This window comes from Anomaloglossus baeobatrachus, chromosome 2 (assembly GCF_048569485.1).
Source record: "Anomaloglossus baeobatrachus isolate aAnoBae1 chromosome 2, aAnoBae1.hap1, whole genome shotgun sequence".
NCBI lineage: Eukaryota > Metazoa > Chordata > Amphibia > Anura > Aromobatidae > Anomaloglossus > Anomaloglossus baeobatrachus.
Window position 1 is genome coordinate 145,622,124 of NC_134354.1, and position 24,006 is coordinate 145,646,129.

Here is a 24,006-nt window from a genome sequence, read left to right on the forward strand (position 1 = left end):
GGCTGGACTGCCCTCTGCCCAGGAACTTGCTGACGCTTACATACAGCACATCTTCCGGTTGCATGGCTTTCCATCACACATTGTGTCCGACAGAGGGACTCAGTTTACCTCCCGCTTCTGGAGGGCTCTCTGCAAACATCTGGGAGTGACTCTGGACTTTTCTTCAGCCTACCATCCTGAGTCGAACGGCCAAGTGGAACGAGTCAATCAGATCTTGACCTCCTTCTTACGTAACTACGTTAACGCCCATCACGACGACTGGTCCACGCTTCTTCCTTGGGCTGAATTCTCCCATAACCACCACGTCAGTGAGTCCTCCTCCAGCTCTCCCTTCCATGTCGTTTACGGTCTTCAGCCTTCCGTCCCATTACCTGTATCCTCTTCCTCGGATGTCCCTGCTGCTGATGCTGTAGTCCGTGACTTTTCTACAATTTGGGACTCTGTCAAGACGTCCCTTGGACGTGCTTCCCTGCGGATGAAGAGACACGCAGACAAGAGGCGTCTGGATCCCCCGTGTTTCTCTCCAGGAGATCTGGTCTGGCTTGCTTCCAAGTACGTCCGATTGAAGCTACCATCATACAAGCTGGGTCCTCGCTACATCGGGCCGTTTAAAGTCCTCAGCAAAATAAATGAGGTCTCCTACAAGCTGCAGCTCCCGGCCACGATGAGAATACCCAACTCCTTCCACGTCTCCCTGCTCAAGCCGGTTGTCCTTGGTCCCTTCTCCGCTGCTGTCAGTTCTGCTCCTCCTCCTATTGCTGATGATGACATCTATGCGGTAAGGGATATCGTGGCCATGAAAACCGTACGAGGCCGACAGTTCTTCCTGGTGGACTGGGCAGGGTATGGTCCTGAGGATAGGTCCTGGGAACCCCGGGAGAATGTGGGTACTCCTCTGATACGTGCCTTCCTGTCCCGGTTGCGGGGAGGGGGGCATGGGGGTGGGGTACTGTCACGCTCCCCGGGTCCCCTGCCTTGCTTCCCGGCTCCCCTGCCTCGCTCCCCGGCTCACCTGCCATGCTCCCCGGCTTCCCTGCCTCGCTCCCTGGCTCCTCTGTCAGGCGTCCCCCGCTCCACAGCCTCCAGCCCCCATCACCTGCGGTCCCCAGGCGGCTCGGTCCCCGCTCCCGGCGCCCGTCGGCAGCTCTGCTCCAGGCCGGCTCTTCTGCCTCCTGTTCACTGCTCCCTGCCCTGGCTTCTGGCACCCGGGCCTCGCGCATGCGCATTAGGGCGCGCGCGCGGTCATTGACCCTTTCTTAAAGGGCCAGTGTCCTCCAACAGGATATTGAAGGATCAGGTACTGGGTATATAGGGGGATCCTTTCCAAGTGGGCGGGGCCTGTTCTTCGTGTTTTCTAAGCTAGGAGTCAGGTCTCCTTGTGTCTGTGATATACTCACCTATCTCTCTCGTAGAGCCGCTCCTGCCTCGCCAACCGGTCCTGACGATACCCGAACCCCGAACGGTGACGGCCTGCCATCCCGTCAGTTCCTGCCATCTCCGATCCCTGTGGTGACCCGTCTTCTCGCTCCATTGGTTCCGGACTCTGCCTGACGACATCTCGGCCTCCGAACCTGAGCTCCGTCACCCGGACTACCATCAGAGACCCCGTGGTCCCAGGGACTTCTTTACTCCACTCCTCTAAACGGACAGTCCTGCTAGTGCTCCGGCTACCGGGCATCTTGCCCTCGGTGAGGTGTTCAGCCCAGCGGATCCACCTCCTGGGTCTGCCCGTCCACCTGGCCCTAACAATCGCTGGTAAGTTGCTAGGAGGTCGCTGGTGAGATGTCACACTAAGCGACGCTCCAGCGATCCCACCAGCAACCTGACCTGGCAGGGATCGCTGGAGCGTCACTACATGGGTTGCCGGTGAGCTGTCACACAGGCAGATCTCACCAGCGACCAGTGACCAGCCCCCAGCCAGCAGCGACGCGTGGAAGCATGCTGCGCTTGGTAACTAAGGTAAATATCGGGTAACCAACCCGATATTTACCTTGGTTACCAGCGCACACCGCTTAGCGCTGGCTCCCAGCACTCCTAGCCACAGCACACATCGGGTTAATTACCCGATGTGTACTCTGGCTATGTGTGCAGAGAGCAGGGAGCTGGCACTGACAGCGTGAGAACGGCGGACGCTGGTAATAAAGGTAAACCTCAGGTAACCAAGGTAAGGGCTTCTTGGTTACCCAATGTTTACCGTGGTTACCAGCATCCGGAGAAGCCGGCTCCCTGCACATTCAGTTGTTGCTCTCTCGCTGTCACACACAGCGATGTGTGCTTCACAGCGGGAGAGCAACAACTAAAAAATGGTCCAGGACATTCAGCAACAACCAGCGACCTCACAGCAGGGGCCAGGTTGTTGCTGGATGTCACACAAAGCGACATCACTAGCAACATCGCTGCTATGTCACAAAAGTCGTTCCTTAGCAGCGATGTTGCTAGCGATGTTGCTTAGTGTGACGTGGCCTTTAGGCAGGGTAGCTTGTTAGTGTCTTTGGTCACATACTAATGGGGAGCTAGTCGCATTCACTACTCTCCTATTTGTGCTGGCTGGACTACTCCATTAATGCCAGCTATAGCTTATCTATACTTAAAACAACACTCGTGGAGCAATATATACTCCACAAAAAACGGAGATTTCAATATAGTAGAATTTATTTATTAGGTAAATATTAAAAATATACATATAAAAAAATAAATGAGTATGATAAATAATTGTGCCTCAACAGGAGGGACGATTTATCAGCATAAATATTAGGATTATAAGAGGCACAAGAGTAAATAGAACCAAGGTATTTGATACAAATGGAATATATTATTGTCTGAAAAAGATTCTAAAAAAAAATTAAAAAATAGTGAAACTGTGTTTAAAAAATAAATATTATCTAGATGCAAAATTTATATAAATAGAAAGTGACATATAGTATCAGTTTCTAAATCATGTGGATTTAATGAAGAAAAGATAAGTTGCAACATAGAAAACCTAATGTGATCCAATGCAACAAGTGTATTCAGCAAGTTCTATGAGGTATCTACGTTACAAAGTGCTGACTGCTAAACAGTGACTAGTGAAATAAAGTGCTTCGAGTATAAGGTGCAATAATGATTGCTAAGGGCAGACAATAATGCATCCAAATAAAATTCATTAACCGATGAGGTAAAGTGCTAACGTGCCAGTAAACAATAATTACCTGATGTATAGGGCTGTATCATTCCTTTACCCCGACGTATGTTTCAATGTATTTTTCCTCAGGGGGCGTCCCCTGACATTTGGGGCAGAGATTTGAACATGGCACAAGGAATCGTAATGGAGTGCGAAGTGTGCGTGCACTCCAATGCTCAATTGCACACCGAGCAGTACTGCCTATGCTCGCTTATCAGCACTGACCACTCTTGTTCCAACAGCCAGTGTTGCTATGGTTCTAATGGAGGTTACATTGTTTTCAGGATTACTGCACCTTTTTCTACAACATTTCCCCACTGCCTTTGAAGGGCACGGTAACAACTAAAACAGTAAAGTGAGACTGATGACTCAAAGTTTCATAATAACCTTTGAGAGAGGTCGCTAATAAAACAATCTAAGTCTACAATCAACATCAGGAGCTTTGCCTTTTCCACATGTGGCATATGGTGGCTTATATACAGGAGACATTCCAAGTTGCTGTCTGCACGCTCATCTCAGCTATTCAAGGTGCCTGTCTGTCAACTCGATTTCGTTCATTGTCATGCCATGATGTGAAATATGATTCAAAGAACATTAGTGTCTGCTATTGTCACGTGTGTGTCACGCTTCACAGACAGTCCTAAGCACTCATCCCATTTTTTCCCTACCTAGGACCAAGTTCAGGTTCAGCCAGGGTCAAATACCCTGCACGGTATGGAACCTATCTGGGGTGGTGAGAGAAGCCAGGCTCTAGTGTGACGCCCTGGCAAAACCAGGTAGTCACAGGTAGGCCCCTGCACAACACCCTTCCCTCACTTAGTAAACACACAGCCGACCTGAAACCTTAGTCACCCCCCTTAGGAAAAGATAGACACACCAGTGGGTGGGACCAGGCAGTTGGACACGCCCACCCAGGGGTCTAGACAGCCCGGGGTTGGAAAACAAGCAGTTCTAGTTAGATACGTTTGGAGTTCAAGTTGAGAGGAGTGTGGGCTGGAGCTAGGTGTAGCTCCAGCAGAGGAGGTTAAAGTTGAACGGTGCCAGGGTTGGAGTCCTGGTGCCTTTGGCTAGGTGGCAGACGGTAGTCTCTGTCAGCAGAAGACAGGAAGACGGCTCGGCAGAACCGAGGTGGACCGGGACAGGGTTGTAGCCCGCCGGTACCGACACGGGGAACCGACCCAGAAACCGGAGCACAAAGGGGGTACTCAAACCCTGAAGCCAGGACCAGAAACCAGCGGCCTGGTTAATTAATCCTTTGAGGCCAGGACTAGAGGTCCTGTCCCATCCAAAGTCCCTCATAGAAGACAACAGCCCACCGATATGGATAGGAGGTCACCGCCAGGGCCCATAGATCCCACGGGCCAGCATCTGTGGGCACGGCTCCTTAGGCCACATCCAGCCAGGAGCGGACTCCTGAGTTCCAGACCAGGCAGTCCACCATACACAAAGTCATTGCAGAGGAAAAGGACAGAGATCACCAGCCTGAGTAGGGGAACTTGAATGCAATTGGCCGTGGCGGCCAGCCACCAGCACCTTGGTTTACCAAAGACTCGTGTGGTTCATTTACTGTGAGTAACCAGAACATTTCCCCTGTTGTTGCTATACCCTGCACAAAGACATTGGGCCCCGAGGCAACTATCCCTACCCATGGAGGGGTTAACATCCAGCTACCACTACATCTCCCCCGGGCGCCCCATAACAGCAGCGGTGGTGTCCCACCTCACCACACACCGTGGGTGGCGTCACGAGCTTAATATGGCCTAGCCCGTACATCTATGCCCCCCTCCCATTTATTTGGCGTGTCCGCGAGACCCCGGGTCCGGAGACCCTCGAGCCACCCCCTTTAGGAGGTCTGGATCCGAGCAGCGGCGGCTGCTGGCATGGGAGCGGCACACCCTCAATAGGTTTTGTCAAGGGTCACCATTTCCCCCTCCCTAGACACTGGGTTCCCCTCCCTTTCACCAATCACTTGGTACTTTCCCGTACCTAGTGTAACAGCTATATGCTGAGTGCATGAGGCTTTTGGGAGTAAATTCCAACAGAGCAAAGCTAGTTGAGGGACAGTTATTGGATGACTAGGATCTGATGGGCGGTCTCAGAGGCCCACATGGTTTGTATAGTAGATTTAGGGCTTCAGAATTAGTCGTTGAGTAAAGACTTTCTGATTTTGTTTTTAGCTCTCAATCATTGTCCCAAACAAAATCAAATCTATTAGGAATTATCATGCTTTTAAAGGTTTGAAGCAGGTAAAAAATATTCAAATTCTATATTACATTGGAGAATGCCACTGCAAAGACAAGCTTTGGAGATGTAAATTTAGGCATGCTGGCAGGGGAGACCCACACTTTATATTGGTTGCAAATATTCTTCTTTGAAATCTGTGTCTGCCCCTGCATAAAACCCTGTAAATGCATTTAATTCAGGTACCGTATTTATTGGACTATAAGACGCACTTTTTCCCCCCAAATGTTGGGGGAAAGTGGGGGGTGTGTCTTATAGTATGAATGTGGCTGCAGGCAATGAGGGTGCTGCGGTGGAGCGAGTCATCGGTGGCACAAGCAGGCTGTAGCAGCCTGCCGTGACCACGAGGGCCCGCTCATTTCATATGCACGCCCATCCTCCCGCCCATCATCTCTCAGCGCTAAAGCCGACACTGACAGGTGGGCGGGATGATGGGCGGGGGTACGTGCATAATTAATAGCCGGCTCGCGTGAACTGGCAACTAAAGCCAGGAGTGATCATGTGTGGCTGTATTTACTGCCCCCTGCACATCATTATCAGCTCGGGGGGCAGTGAATAAGTATACTCACCCGTCACCGTTGTCTACAACAATGCGATCTTCTCTTGTCTGCCGGCCAGCTGATCTGTGTGTAGCCATCACCGTTGTCTGCAACATTGCTCGTCCTCCTGTCTGCCAGCCAGCTGATCTGTGTAGCGAGCGGTGAGCACAGCAATGACGTCATCACTGTGCACACCACTAGTCTCCACACAGGTCAGCTGACAGGCAGACAGGCTCCACACAGATCAGCGGTGCATGGAGTGAGGAAAGGTGAGTAAAAACGTTTAATTTTTTGTGTGCCACAGGATGCAGGCCATATAGTAGGATGGGGGAATATAGCAGGATGGGGGTATTTATCAGGATGGATGGGCGTTTATAGCAGGATGGGGGTATATAGCAGGATGGGGTATATAGCAGAATGCGGCTATATAGCAGGATGAAGGCTATACCAGGATGAGGACATATACCAGGATGGCGGTATATAGCAGGATGGAAGAGGGTATATAGCAGGATAGGGTATATAGCAGGATGAGGGCTATACCAGGATGAGGGCATATACCAGGATGAGGCCATATACCAGGATGGGGGTATATAGCAGCATGGCGGTATATAGCAGGATGGCGGTATATAGCAGGATGGCGGTATATAGCAGAATAAGGGCATATACCAGGATGGCGCTATGTAGCAGGATGAGGGCTATACCAGGATGGCAGTATATACCAGGGTATATAGCAGGATGAGGGCTATACCAGGATGAGGGCATATACCAGGATGAGGGCATATACCAGGATGGGGGTATATAGCAGGATGGGGTATATAGCAGGATGGGGGTATATAGCAGGATGAGGGCTATACTAGGATGAGGGCATATACCAGGATGGCAGTATATAGCAGGATGGGGTATATACCAGGATGAGGGCATAGAGGTATATAGCAGAATGGATGGGGGTATATAGCAGGATAGGGTATATAGCAGGATGGGGGTATATAGCAGGATGAGGGCTATACTAGGATGAGGGCATATACCAGGATGGCAGTATATAGCAGGATGGGGTATATACCAGGATGAGGGCATAGAGGTATATAGCAGAATGGATGGGGGTATATAGCAGGATAGGGTATATAGCAGGATGGGGGTATATAGCAGGATGAGGGCTATACCAGGATGAGGGCATATAGCAGCATGGTGGTATATAGCAGGATGGCGGTATATAGCAGGATGGCGGTATATAGCAGGATAAGGGCATATACCAGGATGGCGCTATGTAGCAGGATGGGGGCTATACCAGGATGGCAGTATATAGCAGGATGAGGGCTATATCAGGATGACGGACATATATATACAAGAATGGGGATCATATACAAGGCAGGAGGATCATTACCAGGATGGGGTACCTTAGTAGAGAATTTGGGGACATTACCCTCAAAACAGTGTCAGCAGCAGATCCTCGCCCCATAATAGTGTGTCATGACCACATTTTTTGCTTACATTTTTATTTTCCTCCTTTAAAACCAGGGTGCGTCTTATGGTCCGATGCGTCTTTAGTCCGAAAAATACGGTATTCAATAACAAATGGAAAGGTAAATCAGGAAAGGTAAATTTAATAAAATAGGGTTGTTTTTTAATTAAAATGTGATCTTTTTCTCTCTATAATCATAAGATGACACCCTGACATTTTAGGGGAATATTTGTTTAGAAAATTGCATAAAAATTATAAGCAGCTAAATTACGGTATATTTTCAATGTCAGTAATGTAATGAGATGACATTTACGATATCATCACTGTGTATCCTCTGGATTGCGAATGTCAGTTTCACATTCATATTTTACTTAAACTGTCTTTGCCATGTACTTTAAGCCTGACATCAACGATCATCTTGTCAAGATAATTTAATGGCTGCACCTGAAATAGAACGGCCCCACAAAATGATGTTCTAAAATAAACATGAATCATTGAGATTTAAAAAGTTGAAAAACAAACCTGACAATCAATGTATTATAGGAAGTAACAATTACTTAAATCAATATGATGTGTATTAATATGTAACTGCAGGTATGGAAGTAACCATTATCAGATAGAGCAAGTGGTACTGAGACAAGGATGGAGCTAAGGGTTACATTCAACTTATATGATTCTGTTACATTCAACTGATGATATGATTCTGTTCTCTTTTGGTTACTCATAAAGATTGCAACATGTAGTTTTATATTTCTTCGTGGTCTACTTTGTATCAGTTATAGATTGTATTACTGTAGGTTCATCTTGTATAAGACGAAAAAAGGCATTTATTGCTAATGGACACAAGTCTACTAGATTTTTAAATACTGTCCCAAGAAATTGTAGTTGTTTACAGCTTGATGGATTTTTTGGGGTAAATTTAGATAATAGATATTTGCATAAAATTATTTTTCAACACATTGGCATCACGTGAACAAATTGGGTCATCCAGCATTAAAGGAATCTATCAGCAGATTTTTACTATGTAATCCAATAGACGCATAAGGGACAAAGTTTCTAGTGAAATGTCATGGCTTGATTTGGGAAATTGATCCTGTAGTTTCATGATTGCTTCCTCTGTCTGCTGGGCTGTTTTTGCCTTTTCTTCCCTGTCATAATGCTGATGTTTCATATGGTTTTTGTTTTGTTTTCTTAGTTTGCTTCACTTCAGGTGTTTCTCACTTTCCTGTTATTGTTTGCCTATCACATTTTGGGTTGAGTTATATATATTAACCTCTCATTGCACTTCCTTGCTGGCTATATCTCTATTTTGGCTTGTTTCTGGAAGTTTCAACCCTTCAGCTTAGGGGCTTACATTTGAAGTAAACGCCAGTTGAGTACATGGTGTCAGTGGGTATGTTTTCTTTCCAAGCCCCTAATCCACTCACCTTATTTTCACTTGTTTCAGTTTATCTCATGCTGGGTTTCTGTTTGTTCCTATACACCTTCCTGTCTCATTGTAGTCAGTGTGTGGAACACAATCCTGTCCTTTTAGTAGTATTTGAGTAGCTGTACCCACCCATCCCTTATTCCAGCCTCATCTTCATGGTAAACTGCCTGCATGCACATAATCTGGTGTAAAGAATTGGTGCTTAGACCTAGCAGGAGCCCTGTCTTATACCAAGACCTGTACTCAGGCTATGCAGTGTGTCCAGAATGCTTGTTGACCATGAGATTAGTGTTGTTCAATTCTTCCTTTAAATTTATAGAAGTCAATGAAACTAGATCTGGTGCACAGTTTTTAGGTTGCATTTTTCAGATGACAGATTTTCAGCTAAAGTCTTCATAGTCTCCTAAGCCTGGCTGAGTTTTAGACTACCCAAGCTGCTCTTCCTTAATGTCCTCCTTCTTGCTCCATAGATGAGCTAAGTTGGAAGCTTCCCTATGTGTCATGATTCACTCCTGGCTCAGCTGCAGCTGAGCCTTTTTTTTAGTTTCACTTCTGATACAGGTCACTTTAGGGGTTAATCCTTCCTGCCTCGTTCTGGAGGTCAGGCTACTTTATTAGGGCACTGTTTCTCTGGGACTACGCCAGTGATATTTCTGGCTCTGCTGTGTTCTGCTCATGAGTGACCTGTTGTCTTCCCTGCCCCCGCCGACCTCCATGTTCACCTGACCTGCTGTTAACCTTCTCTGTTCTCTGTTTCCTTCTTGTCAGTGTCTCTCCCGCTGTCTCCCTTCAGCTCCCTGCTCGTCTGTCTCCCTGTTCGTTACTCATCTGTTTACTTGATTCTGTTCTTGCATTCCTAGTCTCCCTCGCTTCTGAGTTCTGATTTCCCGGCTACTGACTGTTTGCTTCCCTCTGACTACGTTTAAACTTTGCCCCTGTGTATTTACAAGACCTCATGTTGTAATAAGGCTTTCTGATGATTCTACTGCCATCTGGTGGGCTTGACTAATATTACCTCTGCTAGGGAATTCTCTGCTCATACGTTTTCTCCACTCTAACGTCCCCTAGTGGTAGCTAACTACCTTCTCAAGTAGTTTCAGGATTCCTCTCTGTCCCACATTACTGCGCTGTACTGCTATTGTACATCTTAGAGTACAGCGTAACACTATGTCTGCATTTCAGAGTGGCTCTGCTTGCTATTTCTCTGATTGGTCAGTTAATCTGATTGGGATGATGAAAGGAAACAATGGCATTGCCATTGAAGAACCACTGATCCAAGGATGGTGATATGGTGATTTACAAATGCGTTTCTGAGAATCAATCTTTTTCATCAGTACAAAAAAAATCATGTCTGACATGATTTTCTATATGGAGAGAAGATATGCACACCAGTGACTATGTAAGGGGAATATATGAAAAGCAGAAACTGCTGTGTGAATACTGACATGAAAAATCCAATAACTATATGTAAGAATGAAGGTATGAAAAATGGAATCTGCATTACTGCCATAAACATATGAATAAAGAGAAATTTAGCTATTGAATTGATCAATGCAACAGAGCCCCAATACTACGCCAAAGTATTTCTCTACCCAAGCCAGTCCACATTATACACATATATAGCCTGGGTCTCAGCTGTCCATACACGGTAAGTTTTTTAACTGCATGAGAGGACACACACAAGCTAGGGACCCCAACGTAGAGAAATACTTTGGCGTAGTGTTGGGGCTCTATTGCATTGATCAATTCAATAGCCAAATTTCTCTTTATTCATATGTTCATGGCAGTAATGCAGATTCCATTTTTCATACCTTCATTCTTACATATAGCTATTGGATTTTTCATGGCAGTATTCACACAGCAGTTTCTGCTATTTCATGTATTCCCCTTACATAGTCACTGGTGTGTTACCTTCTCTCCATATAGTGTAGATTTTTTAGGTTTCTTGCACCCAGTTCAGATCAGTATGGTGCTCCAGACGTTATTTTTGATTAATTGACATGATTTTCTGTCCGAAAAGGAGGAAGGAGATTGATTCTCAGAAACGCATTTAAAAAAAATGACCACTTCACCGTCCTTGGATCAGTGGTTCTTCAATGGCAGTGCAGTTTTTCCCTTTCAGATCATCTTCTCCAGGGGTGCTGCAACAACCGTTTACACTGTGTTCCAAATTATTATGCAAAAAGAGTTTAGGAGTAATAAGGTTAGAAATGTTTTGTTTGTCATTTAAACTCATTGATGGTAATGTGTGTCAGGGCTCTTTATATCACTGAAAGCAATTGCAGATACCTGTTCAAATTAGTTTGGCAGGCGTGACCAAATAAAGGAAAGACTACTTAAAAAGGCTGTTCCACATTATTAAGCAGCCTACATTTTTTGCCCAAATTGGGAAAGAAAAAGGATGTGACGGCTGCTGAGAAGCAACAAATTGTGGAGTATTTAGGTCAAGGCATGACTACAATCAACATTGCCAAGACACTTCATCGTGATCATCGCACAATCAAGAAGTATGTAGCTGATTCACAGCACACACGTGTGCGTGCTGATAAGGAGAAGTTGAGGACTCTTTCCAACAGGCAATTGCATCAGGTTAAAAGAGCAGCTGCTAAAATGCCTTGTCATAGCAGCAGACAAGTTGTTGAAGCTGCTGGTGCCTCCAACGTCCCCCGAACAACAAGATGCAGGGTCCTTTAGAGATTTGCAGCTGTGCGTAAGCCATCCTGTCAACCACCTCTATCCACTGTACACAAGCAGAAACGGCTCCAGTGGACCAAACGATACATGAAGACTGACTTCCAAACTGTTTTGTTCACCAATGAGTGCCGTGCAACGCTCGATGGTCCAGATGGATGGAGTGGAGGATGGCTGGTTGATGGACACCCCATGAAAACCAGGCTAAAGCGCCAACAAGGAGGAGGTGGAGTAATGTTTTGGGCTGGAATCATGGGGAGAGAGATTGTCGGCCCTTTAAGGATCCCAGAAGGGGTAAAGATGAACTCCATAATCTATGTGGAGTTTCTAAAACAGCACTTCCTGCCATGGTTCAGGAGGAAGAATCGTGCATTCCGCAGCAAGATCCTTTTCATGCATGATAATGCACTGTCTTATGCTGCAAATAACACATCTGCATCTCTGGCTGCTATGGGCATAAAAGAGGACAAACTTATAGTGGGGCCACCATCTTCCCCTGACCTTAACCCCATTGAGAACCTCTGGAGCATCATCAAAAGGAGTGTCTATGATGGCGGGAGGCAGTTCACATCTAAGCAACAGCTCTGGGAGGGTATTCTGTCCACATGCAAAACAATTGAAGCACAAACCATCCAAAAACTGACAAATTCAATGGACGAGAGAGTTCAGAATCTTCTTTCAAACAAGGGGTCCTATGTGCAAATGTAACATCACCTAGAATTAAGTTTTGACTTGAAAACTGTTTGATTTCATTTTGTAATAAGCTGATGCTTATAATTTCACAATTGACCATTTTGTTTTTCAAAATAAAAATAAAAAGGTTGAAAACTCTACTGTGCATAATAATTTGGAACATGCATTTTGAGTGTATTTTGAGTGTTTATTATTTTTAAAAATATACTGTTTTCATAGGCAGTTTGATCAAAAACATTTCAATTATACTCGAATAGTAGATGACTGGAAAATAACAAAGACTGCAATTCATAAAGTTAATTTAGGAAAATATGAAAAAATATTTTTTGCATAATAATTTGGAACACAGTGTATATACGTTAATAGTAGTTGTGACTCTCACATCTACTCAAGTTAAGCCCTACAACTAGAGATGAGCGAGCCTTACAACTAGAGATGAGCGAACTTCAGGTTTGGTGCTCGGTATTCGTACAAAACATAAACACTGACTTTTCCCAAAAAACTGAGTTTGGGTTCAGAGTTTGGCAGCATTTCATATGCAATCCACTCAGGCAAGCTTCTCTGTTCTCGGATACGCTTGGTGCTTGACCCAGTGCAAGCTGCTTAAAGTGTTTGAATGGCTTGCACTAGGGGTAACAAAAGCGTGATGAAATGTAGTGTGCGCTAAGCAAAAAAAAAAAAGGGAAATACCTCACCCTCCTCTGGAACTATTCTGTTTACGACTTGCTGCATGAGGGTGGACACCTGAACTGCCCTATTAGTGACTTTTGTTGGGGTTCAGGTGAAGTCCAGATCCCAAACCGAACTTTATCTAAAGTCTGGCTGAATCCGCTAAACCGAACTTCTCATGGTTAAATTTGGTTCGTGTTCATCGACTTCACTTCTGTTTGTCGAACAGTTCGATAAACATATCCGAATTCACTGAATTCAATGGGAGGCAAAAACGAAGTTATAGACAACACCTTTATGGGGGCCCAAATGTTGCCAAAACAGCTCAAACCATTTTATATTCCAGCCACACAGTTGTGGCACAGCCATTAATTTCCTAGACTATTAACAAAAAAATTATTGGATGAGTGGCAGGAGTAGGCCTTATGCTCTAAGAACTCTGCCACTACAGAATGATACAACTTGGAAACACATCTTAGAGTTTATACAGTTCCAAAAATTAGAGGCAGGCAGCAGGACAGTGGCATCAATTGCCCCACAGTACCAATAGTGTCTTAGCGCTGCAGTCAAGCATGGGCCATACATGACACAGGCTTTGGCACAGCATGTATAGCTTCAAATCAAGTGTTGGGTGGATGCATGAGTGACAATTGCTCTGAGAACTCTGCCAATACAGACAAGATAAAACTTGGAGAAGCATCTTGGAGTCTCCACATTTCCAAAAATTAGAACCAGACAGCATAACAGTGGCATCAATTGCCCCACAGTACCCATAGTGTGTTTGCACAGCAGTCAGGCATGGGCCATGCACCAGACAGGGCTGGTCGTCACAACTGATGAGGAATCCCGGATCCAAGTGACAAAGATTTTGGGCATCAGTACAGTTGCTTTTCTCCTCTTGAGTCTGGGAATCTTTGTAGCAGACCTCTAATGCACATGGAATAGAATGTGTGAAAAGCTCTGCAGACTCACTCATCTGTGGTTTCCCACAGTCAGTTGGGTGGTTGGAGAGTTGTGATGCAGAGGAAAACAAGAGTCATTGGAGTGGCACGTTTGTGGACAGCACTGTGTGTGAAGTTAAGGTACAGGAAGAGGAGGAAAGGTCATTTGATACAGCGCTTGCCGTCCAGTGTAGTACATGCTTTTTCTTGCCGTCTAAACGTCATACAGCTGTGCAGCTGCCAAAGAAAGGGACTGGAGTAGCCCATCCAGTAATAGAAGTTGTCAGATGTCTTTGGCTAGAAAAAGCCGGTGTTTTGTTCTGAAAAACTTTCAGAAACTTTAGCTTTTACCCCATGTATACCTTGAACACCACGCTTATTCCTCCTTCTACCATGACCTCGGGATTTCCCTTTCATGTTTGATATCTACTTTCCATCTTTTAACACTAGAAGTCCCAGAGAGGGGTCATTTGACATTTCTACCATTGAAACCCTATGGAGCTCGAAATTCCTGGGACTTCTAGTGTTAAAAAGCTGTTTCACAACCGCAGTCCCACAACTGTCAGTCACCTATCAATTAAATTAATAATCATTATGTATATGATTAAATGACAATTTTGACATGGAGCACAGATTTTTTAATATTTAGATAATGAAAAAGCACATTTGTAGCTCCACCACACAATGGACACTATTTAGATAATGGCATGGCACTTTTGAGCTCGACCACAGAAAGGACACTAGATAATGAAATAGCAATTTTTAGCTCCATCACAGAGTGGACACTATTTAGATGATAGAATAGCACTTTTGAGCTCCCCCACAGAATGGCCATTATTTTGATAAAGAAATAACAATTTTCAGCTTCAGCACTAATTTTTTATCATTTAGATAATGAAATAATATTTTAATTCACCACAGATTACACATTATGTAGATAATGAAATACCACTTTTGAGCTCCTCTATAAAATGAACACTATTTAGATAATTAAATAGCAATTTTGAGCTCCATCACAGAATGGCCACTATTTAGATAATGAAATAGCAAATTTTAGCTACACCACAGAATGGAAACTATTTCCATAATGAAAAAGCAATTTTTAGTTCCACTACAGAATGGACGCTAGTTAGATAATGAAATAACATTTTTAGGTCCACCACAGATTGGACACTATTTAGAAAATGAAATAGCAATTTTTAGCTCTAGCACTAATTTTTCGTTATTTACCGTATTTTTCGCTTTATAAGACGCACTTTTGTTCCCCCAAATTTTGGGGGAAAGTAGGGGGTGCGTCTTATAAACCGAATATACGGATTATATATTGCAGGGTCCAGGGGAGGTGGGGGCCGCTCTGCTGGGGGGGCTGGTAGAGGCTTGTGAAGCTGCAAGCGGCAGCGTTTGATCTCCTGCACCTGCTCATATAATATGCACAGCCGCTGTCCACCAGCGTGGTGCTGAAACTGCACCGTGGCGATGGGCTGGGGGAGCTGCACATATTATCTGCCTGTGCTCCCCTTTGATCACACATGCCCCCTCCCCCTGTGTTAGCTATGGCCCCCATGCTGCTGCCCATAGTAAAATAATAAGCTCTTTACTCACCTCCTCCAGCGTGTCTGCCCGGTCTCCCTCCTGCCGCTGTGATCATGCACGCAGAGATATCACTCTGCCGTGCCGATCACATGACCGGCTGAGAACCAGGAAATGCAGGAGGCCGGAGCTCAACCCCGAGGAGGGGTAGACGAGGGAGCATAGCCCTGGAGTGAACCAGGAAATGCAGGGGGCCGGAGCTCAACCCCGAGGAGGGATACACGAGGGAGCACAGCACTGGAGTGAACCAGGAAATGCAGGAGGCCAAAGCTCAACCCCGAGGAGGGGTAAACGAGGGAGCACAGCCCTGGAGTGAACCAGGAAATGCATTAGGCTGGAGCTCAACCCCGAGGAGGGGTACAAGAGGGAGCACAGCCCTGAAGTGAACCAGGAAATGCATTAGGCTGGAGCTCAACCCTGAGGAGGGGTACATGAGGGAGCACAGCCCTGGAGTGAACCAGGAAATGCAGGAGGCCAGAGCTCAACCCCGAGGAGGGGTACACGAGGGAGCACAGCGCTGGAGAAGGTAAGGAAAGAGTTTATTGTACTAAAAGCAGCAGCATGGGGCCATGTGTGCCAGCCACAGGGGGCAGGGTGTGTGCCAGCCACAGGGGGCAGCATGTGTGCCAGCCACAGGGGGCCAGTGTGTGCCAGCCACAGGGGGCCAGTGTGTGCCAGCCACAGGGGGCCAGTGTGTGCCAGCCACAGGGGGCCAGTGTGTGCCAGCCACAGGGGGCAGTGTGTGCCAGCCATAGGGGCCATGTGCCAGCCATAGGGGCCGTGTGCCAGCAATAGGGGACATGTTGCATCACTGGGGGACGTGTGCCAGCACAAGGGGGCTATATTCAATATAAGGTGGCCATATCCAGATTAAGGGGGCTAATTTTAGGATGGGGGGCTATGAGGGACATATACTCTATATGATTTGTTAGACGGACACTGGCATTATAAGACGGACCCCATTTATTAAAACAAAATCTCTATTCCTTCACCAAATTTGGGGGTGCGTCTTATAATCCGGTGCGTCTTATAAAGCAAAAAATACGGTAGATAATGAAATAGCACTTTTGAGCTCCACCACGGAATGGCCACTATTGAGCTAATGATATAGCATTTTTTTGCTTCAATATAGAATGCCCACTATTTAGATAATGAAATATCAATTTTCAGCTCCAGCACTGATTTTTTACAATTTAGATAATTAAATAGCACTTTTGAGCTCCTTCAAATAATGGACACTATTTAGATAATGAAATAGCAATTTTGAGCTTGACCACAGATTGGACACACACTATTTAGATAATGACATAGCAATGTTTAGCTCTAGCACTGATTTTCCACTATTTAGATAATGGAATAGCAGTTTTGAGCTCCTCCACAGAATGGAAACTATTTAGATAATTAAATAACAATTTTGAGCTCCCCCAAAGAATGGCTACTATTGAGCTAATGAAATAGCAATATTTAGTTCCACCATAGAATGGCCACAATTTTGATAATGAAACCGCAAGTTTGAGCTCCACCACAGAACAGCCGCTATTTAGATAATGAAACAGTAATTGTTAGTTCTAACACTGATTTTGCACTACTTAGATAGTGAAGTAGCACTTTTGAATTCCACCACAAAATGGACACTGTTTAGATAATGGAATAGCCGTTTTGAGCTCCACCAAAAAATGGACACTATTTAGATAATGAAATAGCAACTTTCAGCTCCAGCACTGATTTTTTTTTACTATTTAGATAATGGAATAGCACTTTTGAGCTCCACCACAGCATGGACACTGGTTAGATAATGAAATAGCAATTTTGAGTTCCACCACAGAATGGACGCTATTTAGATAATGGAACAGCACTTTCGAGATCCACTACATAATGGACACTATTTAGATAATCAAATAGCAATTTCGATCTTGATGAGAGAATGGTCACTATTTAGATAATGCAAAAGCAAGTTTTAGATCCACCACAGAATGACCACTGTTAAGACCACTGCAATTTTGATCTTGACTAGGGATGGGTGAACCCCCCAATGTTCGGTGTTCGGGAGACTTGCCCGAACATTTTGTAAAGTTCGCGTTCAAGTTCTGATATAATGCGAACTTGCGTCCGAACCCCAAACTTGGAATTTACAGTTATGGGATGGGGCGGGGGGGCTGTAAAATAAAGAATATAGTTAATAATAAACATTGTCATTATACTTACAGGTCCCGTGACGCATCCTGCCCTCTGTCTCTCGCCGCTTCTCCTTCCGAGTACGATCATCGCTGTGCCGCCCAGTAACCAAAGGACCTTCCGTGACGTCATAGCATGTGACCAGTCACGTGTGAATTTTATATTATCTCATTGGCAGTTTGGTCACATGGCTATGACGTTATGCTAGGTCCTGTCAGTGCATCTCGCCGGTGCTCGGGCACATGGCCGGCTCCCTGTCCCTGCATGTCAGCGCTCTTTACAGTGTCAGCCCATATGCAGGGATTGGCTGCCACAGCCGGTGAGTTACAGCGCCTGGAATCAGGTGATCAGAGATCACCGTTGCTATAGTAACCCGCTGGTCAGGTTACTATGGCAATGGTGGCAGCGGTGACATCACCGCTTAACAACCTGCAGCCTCTGCTCACTCATTGAGTGATTACACAGCACAGGGGAGGAGCAGCGTTCTTCCTTCCCTGTGCTGTCTGATATAGCAGAGCTGCATGGGTTGAAGAAGAAAGAAGACAGAAGACCAGGATCGTGGAGGGGTGAGAGGGAGTAATAAAGATGGATTCTCTAAGTGTGTCTGTGTATTTATTTCTAATAAAGTGTCTGTCTATATATTTCTAATAAGGTATGTTTTCTCTATGTGGTGTCTTTTTTTTAACCCTTTATTGGAGATTCTTAATGGCCAAGCCAAACTTGCCTGACTTTTAAGAATCTCTGGCTTAATACTAGCTGGTAAAAAAAGCTGGTATTAACTCCTTATTACCCAGCGTGGGGCCGCTGGAAGAGTTGGATACAGCGCCAGAAGATGGCGGTTCTATGAACGCACCATTTTCTGGGGTGGCTGCGGACTGCAATTAGCAGCGGGGGGAAGCAGAAAGCTTGGGCACACCTGTGCTGCGGATTCCAATCCTTAGCTGCCTAGTTGTACCTGGCTGGGCACAAAAATGGGGCAAGTTGTTGTTTGTTTGTTTTTTATTATTTCATGAAATATTTGAAATAATTAAAAAAGGGCTTCCCTATCTTTTTGGTGGGCAGCCCGTTCCTGCCTGCTGTACATGACTAGCATACAAAAATATACCGAAGCCCACATCAGTTTTTTTAGTTTTTTGGCAAAATACAAAAAAAAAAAAGGCTTCCCTGGATTTTCCATTGCCAGTGAAGGTAACACCAAGCAGTGGGGGTTAGCAGTCAGTCAGGTAAAGCCAGGCAGCTGGGGGCTGGGATTCTTGGCAGCCCGCAGCCGCCCCTGGAAATGGCGCATTGTTTCTTAGCACCATTTCCAGGTGCTTTACCCGGCTCGTCCAGCGGCCGTGATGGCGGTGGCTCGCTGGGTAATAAAGGGGTTAATACCAGCTTCGTATTCTCAGATGGTACTAAGCCCGAAAATTCATGGTGTCATGCCAAATTAGACATGGCCACCATGAATTTCTACGAAACCGCAAAAAAAAAAACATAACACAAAGAAATTTTTTTATTAGTAATAAAACAAAAAAATTTAGAGATTCCATCTTTATTATAAAGAAATCCTTAGTCCAACATAATCCCCTGGGACAGCCATGTCAGCTTCATCACTCTGCACAGACACAGTCTATACACAGGGAGAAGCAAAGAGCAAAGTCAACTCTGCTTCATCACTGTGTATAGACACTGTCTATACATAGTGAGAAGCACAGAGAGCCATGTCAGGTCTGCTACGTCGCTCTGGACAGAGCGATGAAGCAGAGGCTGACAGTGAGGGGATGATTGCACTTGCATCTCGCATTGCATCACCCCACTCTCCCGACAGGAGCGCTTCAGCTGTGCAAATACATGCAGTTGACCCGTTGCCGTCGGGAGATTGTGCGCCATGATGCAATGACACTTGCATCATGGTGTACCAAGATCTTTGATGACATCATACTCACGTGACCAGTCTAGCCAATGAGGTAATACAACATTCACACGTGACTGGTCACATGGGTATGACGTCACGGTCATGGCAGGTCCTTTTAGCCAGAGGTGCTTACCAGGAGGAACAGCAATGATCGGACGGACACAGAAGCGCTGGGAGGCAGAGTCAGCAGGACGCGTCGCGGGACCTGCAAGTATGATCATAATGTTTTTTAAAAACGTGCTTTTTTTTTAACAGCCCCTGGACCCGAATGTAACACGAATGTCCCAGAAAGTTTGTGTTTGGAGTAGTGTGCACGAACACCATGTGTTCGGTACGAACCCTGAACTTTACAGTTCGGGTTCTCCCATCCCTCATCTTGACTACAGAATGGACACTATTTAGATAATGGAATAGTAATTTTCAGTTCGACCACAGAATAGCCCTATTAAGATGAAGATATAGCAAGTTTAAGTTGGAGCACACAATTAGCAATCACTAGATGATGAAATGCCGATTTTGTAGCACACAACGTTTCCTACACTGCACATCCCTGCACTTCCCTATTCTATACTATCGCCCTCCTAATTAATTTAGCTACCTATGATTAAACCCCTAGCTAAGCTAACTGTCCAGCAGCAGTGGCGGTGTCACTGTTCCTAAGCTTTAGCAATCGCAAAATGGCACTGACGCCGCATGTCTGCTTTTTATAAGCAGAGGGATATTTGACTTATGGAGACAATGGCACAAGCCATTGTGTGTGTATGTCATGGATGGTTTCTGCGCCCTGATTGGCTGCCATTACATACATACAAAGTCAAGGGAAAAAAAACAAAATCAGCCGCCGCTCCTCTGACCTCTACTCACCCCCTCCTTTCATCAAACCCGTTCTTCAGCTCCACATACTATCATAGCCAAAGTAATACTAAAATATTAGAAAAGCTCCAAACAGTTATCGGACAAAAACAAACATTACTGATTTTTGATGAAAGTGCTCATAAATCCGGGCCCAAGCTTAGTTAACAAAACCTTGTACCACATTTGATATTGGCAAACCTTTTACGAACAGGATGGCTCATCTCTATCAGAGACACATCCACATCCAGGCATCTTCCCCATGCTATTCCCATTCAATTTGAGTGTTCTTTCTTTCCATTTCAGAAATTTTGCCATGGTTCTGATTCTGCTACATCAGTTGGCATTGTTCCAACATTGCTACACAAATTACCCTGATTGCAACTCTGCTACAAGTTTCAAGGTTCCAGCCCATACCAGTTGCCATTGTTCCAGATCTGCTACATCTGCCACTATTGTTCCAAATTGTCCACCATACTGTGCAAGCGCCAACTATTCATGTTGCATAAATACAGCAACTTGAGAGATCAACCTTACCAGGTGAGACATAACACTATGGAAAGAATTAATATAATTTTGACAGTACTAGCTATTATTTCAATATGCCTCCTCTTTGGATTGTCTGCTGTATGCTATTCTATTTCTTTTCAATGCATTTTATTAGTCTTTATAAGACTTGACGTGCAAAGTGTATTTGCAAACTATTAAAATTAATAGCATCATAGTGTGGCAAATAATAGTATAATACATGGCACTGAACACAAAACAGTTCAATAGAGTGATAAAATAAAAGTGCTATATAGTGCTGCCAAATACTACTGCAATACAAAGACTAAATAAAATCACAGTTGTCATTGATGTGAAAAACTACCAAGGAGCATCATCTGTGTTGGGGATGGAGTGACCAACATCCATAAATTATATAAATGCTATTTTAGATATATCCAGGTCGGCTTCTCTATCTCCCAGAAGGGTTCATTTCATGGTGCCTGGAGTCATTGTCATTCCCTGCTTGTTTCAAACCAGTAAAAAGCAGCGAATGTTTAGGAAGGGCTTCAATTCAGCATTTTCTCTAATTGCATCCTGATTGATTGTTCGGTCTCTTAATAACAGTCATGTATACATATACAGTACTTATTCGTGCATGTTTATTAAGGTGATGCTTAGCAAATACTAGTTTTGCTTACAGGATATAGGCCCCTGTATAATTAAAGAAAACAAGTATTCTTTTTGTTTGATGTTAAACCGATATTTTATCTCATGTGGTTTTCCTAACAAAGCGATCAGTACATTTTGTACTTTATGACTCACTTGCTGTGAGCATTTCCCTTGACAATATTACAGTACATTACAAAGGCTGGAGGATTCAACATTTAGTGACACAAACTGAATAGCATCTCTGATTGGGAAATGTTAACAGAAATATCATCTGAGAAAGGTCTTAATCCATTTGATAAAGGCGCTGTATCTGAAAAACAAGGTCACTTCTACCTAGTATGGAAACTTGTTATGAAGATATATGAAAATGTAATAGGCACACACACACACACACACACATATTTTTATATATATATATATATATATATATATATATATATATATATATATATATATATATATATATATATATATATATATATATATATATATATATATATATATATATTTTTACTCCGCATTCAAAAGAAAAGTGGTTGCAGTATTGAAATCAATAGACATGTTATTTATATGCATGTTATTAACTTTGTACAGCACAAATTTATTTGGTTAGTGTTAGCATTGCTTTTTGTTTTACGGTTCTTTACTGTTACCACATATGTGTCATATATTGTGTTAATACCTAACAAACAAGTTGGGTACTTCTTGATATTTCGATGTTGTAACCTTATAAAGATCTGTATACCCTACTGTATTGTTCTGTATATACTTAAGGATTATTTCATAATGTCCTGCTTATTTTCCTTAGTATACTTCAGAACATATGCAATTTATTAAGCAACAGTTGGCAAACAAATTATAAAAAAATTGTATTTATTCTGTATCTTGTATGAGTGCCAGGCACAGCAATAAAGGCACATACATGCCTTGGCCATTATAATTAAGTTATTAATTATCTGAGATATGATCGGTTACGCAGCGTAACATTGTGGGTGAATGCTTATTATTGGCAGAGCTGGCAGCACTGTGAGAGGAGAAGTACTAGAAGTGTTTCTAATGAGACTCAACTCTGCAGCATCGTCCCTCCTACATTGTGATTAACTGACAGCTTTCAGCTTTTATCTCCAGCAGTCCTTCAGGTCTGCTGTGCTCCAGCTCACATCATCACTCTGCAGTTAAGAGAGCAGACTGTTTGTCAATACATGTCTCACACTGAGCCCGTTGTAAGCTATATTGGGGTGGGGGGGTGTTCTTTTTCCCCTTGTAAGTGGATCAATGCTTCTAATTAACATAGCTGGCAGCACTGTCAGAGGAGAGATATTAGAAGTGTTTCTAATGAGACATAATTCTGCAACATTGTCCCTCCAACACTGTGATTAAGTGACACTTTCATCTTTCATCTCCAGTAGTCCCTCAGATCTGCTGTGCTCCAGCTCACATCATCACTCTGCAGTTAAGAGAGCAGACTGTTTGTCAATACATGTCTCACACTGAGCCCGTTGTAAGCTATATTGGGGTGGGGGGGTGTTCTTTTTCCCCTTGTAAGTGGATCAATGCTTATAATTAACATAGCTGGCAGCACTGTCAGAGGAGAGATATTAGAAGTGTTTCTAATGAGACATAATTCTGCAACATTGTCCCTCCAACACTGTGATTAAGTGACACTTTCATCTTTCATCTTCAGTAGTCCCTCAGGTCTGCTGTGCTCCAGCTCACATCATCACTCTGCAGCTAGGAGAGCAGACTGTTTGTCAATACATGTCTCAAATTAAGCCTGGTCTAAGCTAATGTAGAACGTGTTCTTCTTTGCACAATGTGTTGATTATGATTGATCAGTGCCATATAAAGGAAAGAAATACACACTGCCAATTTGATTGCTGTTATCTCCGCAATGAACATGTAAAAAAAATGACATTCAATTCAATATTACATCCAGATCAATAATATATATTTGGTAAAATATCCTTTTTAATTCAAGTATTTGAGCTGTTTTAATTTTTTTTTCCTTTAAATGTGCAGTATTTTTTTCTATTTATTTTTTAAGTTGGAAAGCCTCTTAAAAAGCATGTGCTTAAACATGGTTCACTTATAAAATGAGTATGAAGCTTACAGGATATAAAGTTGCTGCGTATAATTAGATTCTTATTTCTTAATATAAATTGAGTGTTTCTATTAAATTTGCAGAATGTTTTCTGACAAGTTTTAATAAAGAACTGAGGGGAAAGATATTAACAAGATGTATTATAGTAATTGCAAATTATAGAAACTTTAGAAACTTGAAAGAAGAGAACAGATCAAAGATTTAATTTACACGTGATGTAAAGTGTAATTTACAACTACTTTGAGATTTAAATGTAATTTCCAGTTAGGTAAAGGATGAAAACTTCATTAAGAAGTAATAAGCTTCACACTATTGTCAAAATTTATCAACACACCAACGCAAACATCACACCTTACCCAAACTTCTAAAGGAAACTCCCACAGCAATAGGGAAGCAGGTGTTAACACA